The sequence below is a fragment of the Lissotriton helveticus genome, chromosome 8 (assembly GCF_964261635.1).
Source record: "Lissotriton helveticus chromosome 8, aLisHel1.1, whole genome shotgun sequence".
NCBI lineage: Eukaryota > Metazoa > Chordata > Amphibia > Caudata > Salamandridae > Lissotriton > Lissotriton helveticus.
Genome location: NC_136069.1, coordinates 317,851,642 through 317,865,913, shown reverse-complemented (window position 1 = coordinate 317,865,913; position 14,272 = coordinate 317,851,642). Strand labels below are relative to the sequence as shown.

Below are 14,272 nucleotides of genomic sequence, written 5' to 3'. Positions count from 1 at the left end.
CCAAACATGACCAAGTAAGACAAATGAAGGGGACTTACCGGACAATTGGGAAGGAAAGGAAGGCAGCGTAACTAAATGCACAGTACAGAACATCGGGGCAGCACAGAAAATGGAATGAACAACGAGAACAACGAAGAGGGAACCTAGAAAACAAGATGAGAAAAACAGGAACAGCATTACCACAGGAAACAAGAAACCTAAAAAATATAAGACAATGAACATGAAAACAGAAAAATTAAGGTTTGCTGAGTTCCATGGATTCCTCCTTATGGGTGTTGATGAACTTCCGAAGGTCAGCCGGTTTATCGAAACTAAAAGTTCTTTCTTTGTAAGTCTCTTTGAAAAAACAAGGATGGATAAGACCATAACGGGCATTCATTGATCGAAGAGCAGGCCTCAAGTCCAGAAACTCCTTTCGGCGCACAGCAGTTGGTTCAGAAACATCTTGAGTGATTAAAACGTTATGGCTTGACCAAAGTAGCTGCTTGTGCTGTTTAGGAGAGTGAAGAATAGTCATAAGGTCTGATTAGAGAAGGAAATAGGCGATGATACCTCTGCGTTTTGAAATAGAGATAGAGTTCCTTGGCCCAAGACGATGAGCCCTTTGAATATTGACATCGAGGTGCTTCGGAAGGCCAGTGATAGGTAGGACCTGAGTCTTTAAAAATTGAATAATATCAGACCCCTCTGAATTCTCTGGAATACCATAAATGTGCAAATTGTTGCGCCGATTGCGATTTTCCAAATCCTTAGAGGTTTTTTTGAGCTGATCAACTTCCTTGGTAAGACTGGCAACCTTGGCTACAACATCTTGAACATCGCTGACTTTTTGCTCTACATCAGATAGCCTCATATCCAAAGTGGACCATTTATCGTCAAGTCTCTGAAGAGTAGTATTGGTATCGGTCATGAAAGGACGTATAAGGCGTAGTTCCTTCATAATGTCTTCCAACATAACAGGAAGAGGAGATTTTGATGGAGATGGGGGGTCCTTTTTAAGGCGTTTACCAGTAGCTGCAGAGTCTTTATGTGTAGCAGAGGCAGCGCCATGAGCCTTAGAGATATGTGGTGGTTCCATTTTGTCAAAAACTCCAGCCGGACCAAATTGTGAAGACAAAAGAAGTTATAAGCGGGCCACCAGCACGCTGAAAAGTAATGGACTAGCAGGTGAGGCAGTAGCAATTAGGTGAGGGGCCAATAAAAATAATTCAGAAGCGAAGCATAACTCAATGAAATGAGAAGCCCAGCTGGAGAGATATGACAATACCTCAATTAAATCAGTAGAGTATGTAAAAGTACCTGATAAACATGTAGTTGAAGGGAACCACTGAAGCATTTGCAAAGTCACATAAAAAATAGCCCCATTCAAACAGAAGGTAAAAAAGCAATCCAAAAAGCATCAAGGAGGCTCGCCAAATATTCCAACAGCAGCAAAAACAGGGAAAAAAGAAAGAAAAAACGCTGCATGAGAGGAAAGAAAAAAACAAAATGGCGGCCGTTATCGATTGAGGAGCATGTTCTCAATAAATTAGGTGAAAATCGGCATGCTGTGCCTTGAAAAGCATACCCATCTGTGCAGGGATGTTTCCAATTTCGAAATCCGCCGTTTTGGCAGTGAAACGCCGACTAGAATGAAGCCCTTCTTCAGCGTGCGCCGCTCGATATCGGGGGCGGCCATTTTGTTTCGCCGTGTCGGGCGTCTCCGGTACTACCAGGAGTTTTAATTCGACAAAAGCAACTCTGAGATGGTTTGGACACTTAACCCGCCTTCCTCAGTGTGCATGTAAACAGAAACCTGTTTGCTAAATGCTCTATAGACAAGGCATTTTAGAACTCAAAGTACCTACATTTTCTTTACATATAATATATTACGTTTTCTAATTACATTTGAGGTGAGTCAAAGTGATTTGACCTTAATTCACAAGACTTGTTGAATTTCCCAAATCTCCCCTAAAGAGTTGGTGTGTGATACAAAAAAAATAAATTTAGAGCACAGGATTATCCACACTTTTCCACATAATATGCACGTAATCCACATAAGCACTTTCTGTCCTTAATGTCAACATACAATTGCGTCATGCCATCAGTACAGCGATAGATCTGATGTCGACATAATTTTTTTTTTATTAAAAAACGAATTCAGCACTAAATCATACTTGTTAGCCTCAATGCTAATACCTATCAATACATAGCTAGTCCACAGTCACATCTAACACCCCACACCAGACGTTGTCAGTTCCTATAATGTCCAAAGAATAAACAGTGTCTTCAATGCCTTAGCAATGTATACATTGCTCATATCCCACAACGCTCTGGCAAACACACGCAATAAGTTTAAATCATGCACCGGTAATGCACTTATTTCTCATTTTCTGATATACAGTAAGAAGCTTCAAGCGTGCCCAAAATTCCTCAATGAAAACACATTAAACACAAATTGCTAATTTTAATTCACTAGACATAGATAAATACACTAGCACACACACATATAGATCCATACTGGGCCTGACATGGTCAGCCAATGTTACTGCAACACCCTCCCATAAAAAATAATGGAGGTGGGGAATTAAAATAAAAGTGAAAGCAGTTAAAAAAAATAATAATAATGTATTGGGAAAAAATATATAAAATAGTAGAAACATATAAATTAATTATTTTAATCACCGATTTTGGATCAAAAAATAATAAACAATATTTTTGTCACAATATAACTAAATTAATTTTAATTCTAGACATAACTTTTAATAATTATTCATGCATAATCTTATTTCTTTGGGAGGCAATTTCTTTTTTTCATTTAAAATTAGGAAAATTATTTAATGAATTTCCTTTATGTAACATCTATTTCAAAAATAGGTTAATTGTTCTACATTTAGAATATATATATATATGAGATTACTTTACATTAGTAAATAATTGTTTTTGAGTTAAATATATTTTTTTCAAAGTTTCCTACAATTTATCATAGGAATACTTTATGGTCAATGTGGAGTATAGGGAAAATGTAAAATAAATATTGAACGCAAAAATATATATAAAAAATATTTACATTAAATATTAACATAATGTAATTTTATATATTTATATTGAAGTGTAGAACAATAAATAATACAGCATTATCAACTTCATTTTGAAATAAAGCTTTAATTAATTGAAATACTTAAATTAAATGTACATTATTTTTCTGAAATGTAAATACAAATTGCCACCCCAAACAATATACTATGCCTTCATAAATTAAAAGTGAATATAGATATTTATATTTAAAATTAATTTAGTTATAAAATTGATACATTAATTTTTTAATTTAAAATACCGTAGTAAAATATGCACAGGTAAATAATGACGTGCTATTTTGATATATTAACTAACATTGGATTATATTTTTTAAGTATTTTTAACTATTTTAAATAATTTAATTTAATTTAACATTATTTTCAAAGACATTTAATTTTAATTACCTACCTCTGTTATTTTCCACGGCAGGGTGTTGCAGTTCTAGTTGTTGGACATGTGTAGTGCTGGACTTATGACTGCTTTTTTCCTTTAGTAGTAACTTTCACTTGGAATTTGTGAATAAGCAAAAAGTAGTAAACTTACTGAAAAGTGTAATTTTCTCAAAAGTGTAAGTTGGCTTTGTCAATCAGGTCCTATTTCATGCACATACAGACAGAGGTATAAACTTTATAAACATATAAAGTCATACAAATTGCAAGTTACTTTGCACACAAAACAGAAAAGAGTGTGCAAAAGCAGTGAAATCACCCTCACTCATCGGCACCAACAGCTGCAGCAGCAAAGGCACCAGAAGTACAGTTAGCCCACAAGCACCTTTGGGTAGTAGGTGTTGTACAAATACAATGATAGTTCAAAACAACTATAAAACAATTGAAGCATAGGCAGCAGTAGAGAAGACTCTGCTCACACAATTACTTGACAGGAATCAGTAGTTCATCTAGTTCTGGTTTTTAATTTTATTGTGGTTCTCGTAGTTTTTTTCCATAAAAAATGTGGGACCTCAGGTACCTGAATGCAGTATGAAAAGTAGAACTGTGTTATCCTGTGTTTGGCGGTTCCTACTTAAGACCTCGGAACATTTGCAATATAAGAAACAGCAATACAGACTTCAATTTCCCACAGAAGACAATGCAGTTAGTGCACATTTTCTCACACAGACACACAAAAATAACCAGCATGTGCAAATGTGAGCAATCATCCAACACAAAAAGATCAGGTGGAGTGCATGTAGCAGCAGAGGAAAAGTACACACTGCCGCAGTAAATGTATATAGTGTACACAATTCCTTAGACCCTCCCACAAAAAGACTCCATAATCGGTGTCTCTCCCCTTGCACCAGGAAAAATATTCGCTCTTTAAGTCTCAAGGGTTTGGGCCCATCTGTTTGGCACTCTCTTCACCAGTTCCATCTTGTTGTTGCTTTTCTTCTTCCCTTCCTAACATCACTAAGGACTCAAAGAAATTTATTGAAAATACTTACTCCTCATTGTTGCAGCAACTCAGACAGGGTCTGCCCTACCTTAGTTGGGTGTTTCAACCTTTTACTCTGAGATAGACTTCTTTTTCCTTCACTTTGGTAGATCTCTTCTGTCCAGAGCACCCCTAGCTTGGACCGCCTTTGTACCAGGAACCCACTAAATGGGTTTGTTTTGTCTTTCTCCACTTTCCCTCTTAATCTCCACTTTCCCCTTTTGCTCCAAGCCCACTCCTACATAGCACCCCAAGTTAAGCTGAATCTATATAGACAGCCCTAATAAGGCCACGCACGGATTGAGTCAACTTATAATACAAAGGTGGGGTAAACAAGTGTTCCACTGAATGTGTAAAGAAAACTATCAGTGCAGGTCACACATACACACTCATTCCCCCCACACACATCAGTGCATGGTTCACAAACAAGCAATCCTTTCTTTTCAGGCCCCATCCTTGACACTCACAATCTATGTTGCTGTTTGCTCTTCCCTCTGACAAATACAAAAGCACCCATCTGCAAAGGGAGGGAGCTGTGTATTGGGTACTGTAAGGAGTCAGAAAGGTATCACTGGGGATGAAGAATTGGCCATTGGGGCTACTGGCACTCTCCTGTACGAGAAGACCAAAATATCTATCCTGCTTCAGTCCCTGAGACTCAGGCAGGTAGTGGCAGTGCTTTCGTCTCTCAGCTTCTGCAATCTCTCTGCTCGCTCTGGACTGCTTCTCTATGCCTGCCCTCTTACAGAACAGTCAGCATGCTATAAAAGTGAAAGGTTTGTTGCAGAAAGAGAAGATTCCGCTCCAAGCTCTCTGTGGTTGTTAAGTTGAGGCACCACCTAGTGCTCAGCCTGATCATAATGCATAGAAAGGCCTCATTTTCTTACCTCCAACAGATTAATTTTGCATTAGGTTAGGCGTACGGGGATTTGATTCGTACGGTCTCTGTATGATTCGTACGGAGTCCAGCTTCTGGTACGAATCGTATTTCGTCGTACGTACGGGGGACGTTGCAGGGTACGATTCGTATGTGAAAAACGCTCAGTACGGTTATTCGGAACGTTTTTTCCCGAATCGGAATCGACCCCTTGATGTCCTTGGCCAAATGTAGACACCTGCAAATCACACTATAAAACACAACACATTTCAGACCATCATCCTTTGCCGCTTCATTGCACCAGAGCAACTCTGAGGCAACACTTTGTGCAGAGAAGGCAGGTTTTTTTTTCCGTCTCTTCATCACTCTCCACACCTTTTTCAGCAATTTTCTTTTTTCCCTTACTGTTTTTTTGGCTGTACTGTTACTTATAACTGTTACCACAACCAGAGGCCGCACACACAAGGGGGCCCTGCTATGAGTACCCAAACACATTTTTTTTAGCAGGGTTTCCATGTCGGAAAGACCAGCATGTAAACCCTCCAGTAATCTGTGCATCATAATCCCAAGGACGGAAAGACAATCCTTTGGGATTACGGGCCGGCCTCCAACTGGCTGACGGGCTCCTTGAGCCCGTCGGAAGCCAGCCAGAATGACCGGCCGGTTTAGTTTTATACCGCCAGCACTGTAATGCGGCGGTCGGAAAGTAAATCGAGATGCGGCCCGGGCTGCATCGTAATCGACCCCCAAGTTGTTTTATCGCCTATTTTGTACACAGGTAGGCCTTGGAATGGCCAACTACACGTCACCTCTCCACTGTGTTGGCTTAAATGTTTGGCAGATGCCATGTTTATTTCCTCATCTAAAATGCAAAATGTTAAGACATCTAATGAGCTGCATAATTCAAGTACATCTATTTAAAATCTCAAAATGTCTCAAGTTCAATGCCACTGACATTTATCACAAAAGTAATCTCTACCTATTTTGGTTTTGCTAGGTTTCTGTTTACTGTGTTATAAAAGATTTGGCTGTAGATACCACACTTCCACAAATAACAATGTTCTCTATTTTATAACAGGTCTATCTGGCCCAGCACGTGGCCAAAGCTCAGCTACAGAAGAAACACCCACTCAACCCAGGACCAAGCCTTCAGCGATGGTGATGCACCTGGTGATCTGGATGAGGATGACGGTGCTGGTCCATCTGGTCAGCCTGGGCAGACAGCAACAGTGAACCTCACTGGGCCCACCACAACACCTCCCACCCCAGCTGAAACACCTCAGATGACCTCATTCCCCACAACCTGTGTACCTTGCACAGTAACATAATTCCTCAAGAAAGGTACCCTTTAAAAATATTTTTTAGGTCCAGGAGCCAGGGGGAAAAAGGAACAATAACATCAGAAAATACTCCTGTCAGACCTATATCTTTTTATCCAGTGGCCTGCAGAGGGCTCAAATCGGGCTGTCCCAAAACAATCAATCATACCATGCACAAATGTACAAAATATATACATTTTTATTCAGCTTTTTCTCTTTTTATAGCATCTCTGTTTATAGAAGTGTATACAAACTTGTGATAGACATTTTATTTAGTGTTGTATATAATCAAACTGTACAGAATATATTATTGACAAATACAATACATAGAAAAACATGAATGTTCACCCTTATAATACAAAAACATGCCCCCCAAGCAAATCGACATCACATCAAAACAATCTCACCTCACATATCACACTCTCACAATCAGTACAATCTCACACAAAAGAATATGGAGGGAACGTTCTATTCATGAATGGCATTCACCGATGACAGGATAGTGGACTGAAAAACTTACAATTTTAATCCCCTTTGGTGTTGTCCTTTAGGGGTTCCCGGCAATCTGGTCAACTTACTTTTTGGTGGGTATAATTAGCTTCCACCTTTATCAGGAACACTCTTTATGGATACTTTCAGTTGAGTGGGCGGGGGTTCTCTGCTCATAGCCCCGTAATGGACTGGGTATTACTTTGGAATACTACAAAAATCAGTACAAATTGTGTGTCCTCACATGTAATGCTGCTGGTCCATTGTTAATGCAATTGCTGCTATGTGCCTGCTTAGTGTTAATGGTAGGCAATTGTTTTTACATAGATACATAACCATCTAGGAAATATATGCATGCGCTTGTCCTCTGGTGGAAAGGTTAAATCATAACTTCCTCATTTAGCTGGGTTTCCTCCGCAAAATTTCAGTTGAAAACATTTTAGAGGGTGCGATGTCCATCTTCTCGTCATGGCAGGCGGTGAAGGCAGCAAGATCACACTCTTTGTATTTTTTTCTTTCAGGGCTCTGGCAGTTATCCCACACCTCAGGACACCCTTTTAGAGACAAGGTCTTGTTGTTAGCACATAGCCACCTGTATGGGGGTTACTTTGGTCTGTTTCAGGGGTGCAACGTCCATCTTCTTGTCATGGCAGGCGGGGAAAGGACAGGAGTATTTTCTGATGTTATTGTTCCGAGCACAGTAACACCAATCGTGTGCCACCCAGTCCTGGATCCTGATGTGGAAATCACCACCCAGCAACAGAAGAGCCAGGATCCAGTGAGATAGGGCACCCTGGGCCAAGAGCACCGACTTCTGAGGGTAGGGGTCATGTGAGGGATACTCTTGGCTGGCAGAGTGAGGCCACTGGGGTCACTCACACCCAGGCCACCATAGACAAAGTCTTGGGAGCCTATCATAAGTCCCAAGGCATGATGGGCCAGGTACTGACCGCGATCCAGGAGATGAAGCAGTTGCAAAGGGATATACACCGTCATTGAGTCCCATAGCTCCAACATGAGCTCCCTAATTGGGGCGCTGCATGACATTCACACCCATCTGGTCAGGGCTATTCCACCACCTTCAACCTCTTCCTGTGGTTCAACAATATCAGGGCCATCCACATTTGCTGCAGCCACAGGAAGGGAGATGCTACCAGAGGAAGACACATTTGCTGACAACCCAATCCCTTGAGCTGTGGATCCCCATCACACTGGCAGACAGGGACATCCACGCAGATTTCCAGGAGGTGCGATTGGTAGGACTTTTACCACCATCACCAAGACACCTCAAACCTAATTTCCTACAGTACGTATAACACATTCACTCTATGGACTATCTCTGGACACATTTACCTTTGACAGTATCATTTTGGACATTCTACTTCAAACAATTTGGCATCTACAAGTATGGTTTCATTCACTATGACTGACTTCTTAACTTTGGTGTTTTCCTGTTTGTGTTTCCCAATGTTTTACTTCTCCTTGTTCACGTAAATCAATCCACTAGTCTGAAACTCGTTGCCTGCTGCAGTATATCTCATATCTCCCTTCTGAACTTTAGAAGGCCACTAATATTAACTTGTGTAAGCATGGATATTTTGCATATACGCAATGTTTAACTAAGGTTCACAACCAAGTCTCACCAAAACATACATACAAGTGTGTCCTCAAATACCGTCTTTATTCCATCGTATCCAACTATTGGCTGGCGTTATGTCAGAAACTTACCAAATCATACATTACACCACTATTCTGTGCCAGTTATCACATTTTCAGTTCCAGACCTTACCAACATGGAAGGGGGAATACATCAGACAATTTCGTATTGAATAGTCAAATAAAAATTGACCAATGTCATCAACTGGAGCCATATTGCCTAGCTCACTAAAGGAATCCCACATCAATAACACCAATAGACAAACACGTCAGTACTACATTTTGCGATCACAGGTTCATTTCAGTCCATTGTTCTAGTATCTGGTGGATTGTCACAACCAAATTTCAGTGGTGGTGTGCCACAAGAACATTGGCCTACAATGAGGAGACACATCAACAGCTACATACACTACAGGCACAATAATGATTTAGCCAATGTGAAGGGAGATTAGCATGATTTGGCTCGACTATCAAATTTTGTTGGAGCTCATGATGGCATTCATATTACTTTAGGACCAATACACGACAGGGAACAAGTCTATCGATTCCTCAGAACTTCCATCCTATCACTGTGCAAGGTGTCTTGCCACAGGATTTGTACACCCAAAGTCTGTGTTTCTCATTCCCAGGAACAACCCATGTCCCCTTTGTATTTCCAAGCAGCATCATATACCCGCAAAGGTCACAGCTCTGAACTGTACAAAGGAAGATGACATGGTGAAGGTACCTAAAACAGACCAACAGACTCAAAATGACCATGTGTCTGTACGTTGTTCAACAAACACCTTTGGCCTGGATTTATGAGAGCTTGCCATTCCTCAGATTACACCTTTGCATACTACTCTCATCATCACAAGAGTTACTGTAAAAGTCAAAGTTATAAAATTTGACGAAATACTTACACTCATGGGAAGAAGTTGATCCTGACGCAAGTCAACTCCTTCCTCTACACCACTATCATCTTCATTTGGCATTTCAGGATCCTCACTCGGTGGCACTTCATCGTCTCCATCCTGTGCAATATAAGGGATGATCCATCCCAGGGCGATATTGTTGGGCATGTAGCAGGCCACAGTGATTTGACACACCTTCCCGGGTGAGTAGAGGAGGGCTCCCCCAGTTTTGTCCAGACATCTAAATCTGGTCATCAGGAGCCTAAAGGCCTGTTCCACTGGCCGCAATGGCGTTCCATGGGCTTCATTGAAATGGACTTCCCCTGGCTTGGTTGAATTCCTCAAATGTGCCAACAACCATGGCCAGATGGGATAGGCTGAGTCTCCTAGATGGAAGACGGCCATAAGTGCAACAATAAATTACACCCTTTGAGATTTTACTATTTGACATTACCCAGACAAAGTTTGGACAGAGCATACTTATCAACAAGTCAGGCCCTCTCCAGTAGGAGTTGTGACATCAGCTGGTGTATGGTGCTCGTCCGCACTACAAAGGAATGATGGGGCTGATCCAGGGAACTGGGCACAGATGTTTGAGATATACAGATCTGGTACATTGATAGAATGGAAGTGCTTCAGTTACAGTAAATGTATTCCCTGGTGTGCGTTGGTACTAAGGCAATTTGGGTCTCATCAATGCCTCCAACCACATGTGATAGGTGAGTGAATCCATAGAAGTCAACCTTCACATTGGCTAAATCCTCATGTCTGGGGAGCTGGATGTAGTTGGCAAAGTGTCTCATCATTGCCGAAAGCACTTCTTGTAGTATACCACTGAAACTAGGTTGTGACATACCACCAGATATTGCCATAGTGTATTGAAAGGAACCTGTGGCTAGAAAATGCAGTACTGCCATACGTTTCACAATTGGTGTGATGCATGTGGGATTAGTGTTGTGAGGCAGGAGATCAGGCTCCAACTGATGAGAAAAATCCAGTATGGTTTGCCTATTCAACCAAAACATCTTGATGGTATTCCTTTCTTCCAAGGTCTAATGGTCTAGAAATGGGTGGCTGTCATCTCCCTCTGTGTGCAGTGAAAACAAATCTTACCATCTGTCCCAATGCCCACTGTAACACATGTGAAGATTAAGCAAAAAGGCATGTGATAGTATATAATTGGTTCAGATAGCAATAAACATTATTCAGTGGATGAGCCTAACATCTTTCACCCTTCACTAATCTCAATGGTGACCTTGACATGTGTATCTAAAATAACTGTGTAAATAATACATCTCAAATGTATTATTTACACCTTACATTTTTTGGGGAAATCTATTTTTCACACATTACTGTCAATGGAGCTATACACTACACTGCGCAAATATAGTGTTTGACAACAGTAACACATTACTTAAAAGATAAGTCTTTGCAAATTTAAATAACAATGTATGTGTCAATATACCAATGTGTTAGGCCTCATTTGGAGTGGTGGTAATACAATTAACAGTCACCAACACAGTAGTTTCAACTACTAAAATGGTGTCTGCCTGACCTCAGAGACTGAACATTAGGAATCAGACCCTGCTGGTGGAAGTGGACTGCACTATGGGTGGTTGACTCCATGATGGATACAGCCATAGGCTAACTTTTGTGATTGTAGCAGTGGAGGCCCAATGGCTTTGCTCGTCTCGGTTGACGACTGTGTATGTCGCGTACATGTATGCTGCGGTTTGAATAATAGCTCACTTGCCTCCTGACACTTCTGCTGTCAAGACCTTCTCCACTTTTGCTGCTGTTTGCCAGCTCTGGGAACAGTCATACAGGCCAAGCAGTTGAAAGGGCGACTGCTTTCTCAGCAAAGGAGCCGGGGCTGTTGGAAGATGAGATCATTTCCCTGTATGGCCAGCTCCATGGCTCACCAGAGGAATAGATAACTATCTTACATACATATGTTACTCTGATTGACTGCCCCATTTCCATCACCCCAGGCTACAATGTGCTTCTGAGTTCCAGACTTGAGTTTTGTGATTGTTATAACATATTGTGGTCCTACCATAGTACACCCTAATTAGGGATTGTTGAGCATGATGCATTGTGTAACTAACATCACCCTTGGGCCGTGTGAAATGTTAAAACCCTATTTCTACTTGCGGTGTAGGTAGCCATCTATGCATGTATACATTTCACGGTACCTGTGGTATTCAGACAGATCAGATATTGCTAAATCGATAGCCATTACAGCATAAGATGTGTATGTACTCTGTCCAAAGCCAATGAGGATGTGGGCGTGTGCATGTTGATTAGCTATGTGTATAGTCCGACATATCACTCAGCCCAGACCAGGGATCTCCAAACTGTTGTCTGGGAGCTATCAGTAGCTCACAGCCCCCTCAAGAGTGGCACACATCCTTGAGGTCACTTATTAGATGGGCACAAGTGTAACAATGATATTTTTAATTGGTGAAAATGTCCTGTTTATTTGACATCATTATGCTCAGCCTGCAGAGAGCAAGGCCTAACAATGAGCTGTGCACAGGCAAAACCATGGGCCTGGCTGGGGCAGAGCCTCTCGGGCAATACTAATGATACACTGAATCCATCATATTGAACTGTATAGCCTTGGATGAAAACAAATTGAGTTGTGACCAACAATACTACCCCTGCTTGATTTATGAAGACCTACATCTGTAATGGTGAATGAGGTAACCTCTAGAGTTGAGCCTTCATTCCATTTGCCTACATTTTCAAAATGCGTGCTTTCCTAAAAACAAGCCCCTTACTCACAAAGGTCACTTTTCACTGTTCCATAAGTCATGCTTGCACCGTACAGCCATTGCAGATATATAGTTACCTAATATGAGGTGGTGTATAGGAGATTCCTTTACACTTTTATATTCCCCCAATACAAAAAGACATATAGTGGTATTTTAATCTCATCCCTGTAACAGTGCCACATTTGGCAAAATGTGTGTTGTGTGATGCTAGTACATACCACACAGACTCAATCAGCTGTAGTATGATAGCCAATTAATGGGCACACATGTCCACACAACCCCAGAGAGCAAGCTCTCACTCGCACACTTGGCAGCCCTATCATAGTGTCCTTAGTTATCAGATGTAGTCTATTCTATGGTACACAAACCTATGGGCCGTAGGCATAAAGTCAATGTGGCAGGCCGTGAAGGTGTCTCCTAAAAATGCACAAGTTGTTGAACCTTCACTAAGTTACAATGTTTTGTCCTGTTTCGTAGCAGCCTACTTCATAGTAAATGTAGGAGGTCCCTGGGCTAGATGATGTTACTGGGCTGGTTTACTGAGTTTAGGACATGACAAGGGATGAGGATAGTCAGCAGCGCACAACAAAAGTATGTATTAGTGTATTTGGAGTGCTCTGCATGTAAAAACTAAACATGATGTATGGTAACCTACAAATTATGCTTATGGTAGATGTAGTAAAATAGTGTGAAATCAAAACAGATACATAAAATGTTTCAGTAACAATGTTTTTCTTGCCTCTTTTGTATCCATACACAGGTCAGCACCCATCAGAAGTGGGCCATTTGTAAAGCCATCACCAGGAAGGTGCGGACCCTGAGGGTCTAAAGGCAGTGTACCGTCCGTTGCCATGAGAGATGACAGGACTTAAGGTGCTGGACCCGGACGATCGCAGCGGTCCAGATGAGGCTATCCTTCCAAAGACCCCCCTTGCCACCCCCAAGGCCTGCATTATTGCGATGGTCTGGCCTGAGCTTGATGAGCAGTTGAGGGTCCAACAGCAGCAACAAAAGGGTAAGTCATGACCAGAGTTGTACATGCTGCATGACCCTCTTTTTGGTTACAGACAGACATTTCCACAGCAACATTAAGGGTGAGCCATGTCCAATGCACAAGAAGAAATCTTGAATGTGTAGCTATGGTAGAAGATGCATGATGATGCTTAGCCTATTGTCTTTTTGACTGGGAACCCATCAGATTCCTGTCCACTACCAATGTACTGTATTGAGAAGACACATGGATGACTGAAAATGCTAAATCACCTCATGAGGTCTGATGTTATGGGTGACAGTTGTACAAAACATGCCACAGCTCTTTATTGTGTCAGATTTGATTCTCATTCACTGCTGTTTCTCGTGTACTGGTACATGTCACCTATGATACATGGCACTTTTGATGCAGTGACTGAGCAACATTTTCCATTGGTATTTTGGAACTCTACACACACATGAGTGTGCACACATCACTGGTGCCATCAGTATTAGTGCCTACATGTTGGAATATGTAAATTTCAATGTTGCTGTTTCATTTGCAATACTTTTTCTTACCTGATTATAAGTCTCCATAGGTTGATGTCTGACTCCTTCACAAATATGTGTGTGTAGGCCAGTTTGTAGTCTCACAAATAACTTTGAGAGAAATACAGTTAATGTGAAAACCCAGACAAGATTGTGTACACATTGGTGAGTGAGTGACACATACCGTAAGGCATTACTCAATGTCCTTGGTCATGTCAAAATGATGAAGCAATGAAGGACAGGACTGGTAGACGT

At 41.2% G+C, this 14,272-nt stretch overlaps 1 long non-coding RNA gene across 1 annotated transcript in view; it reads right to left on the bottom strand.

Annotated features, from left to right (window-relative positions):
- Nucleotides 1-8,179: 8,179 nt before the first annotated feature.
- LOC144771612 (uncharacterized) overlaps nt 8,180-14,272 on the bottom strand; it is a 56,981-nt gene continuing 50,888 nt past the window's right edge. Inside the window, exon 3 of the long non-coding RNA XR_013599390.1 lies at nt 8,180-9,556. This is a non-coding gene — a long non-coding RNA (uncharacterized LOC144771612). The remainder of the gene's footprint in view (nt 9,557-14,272) is intronic.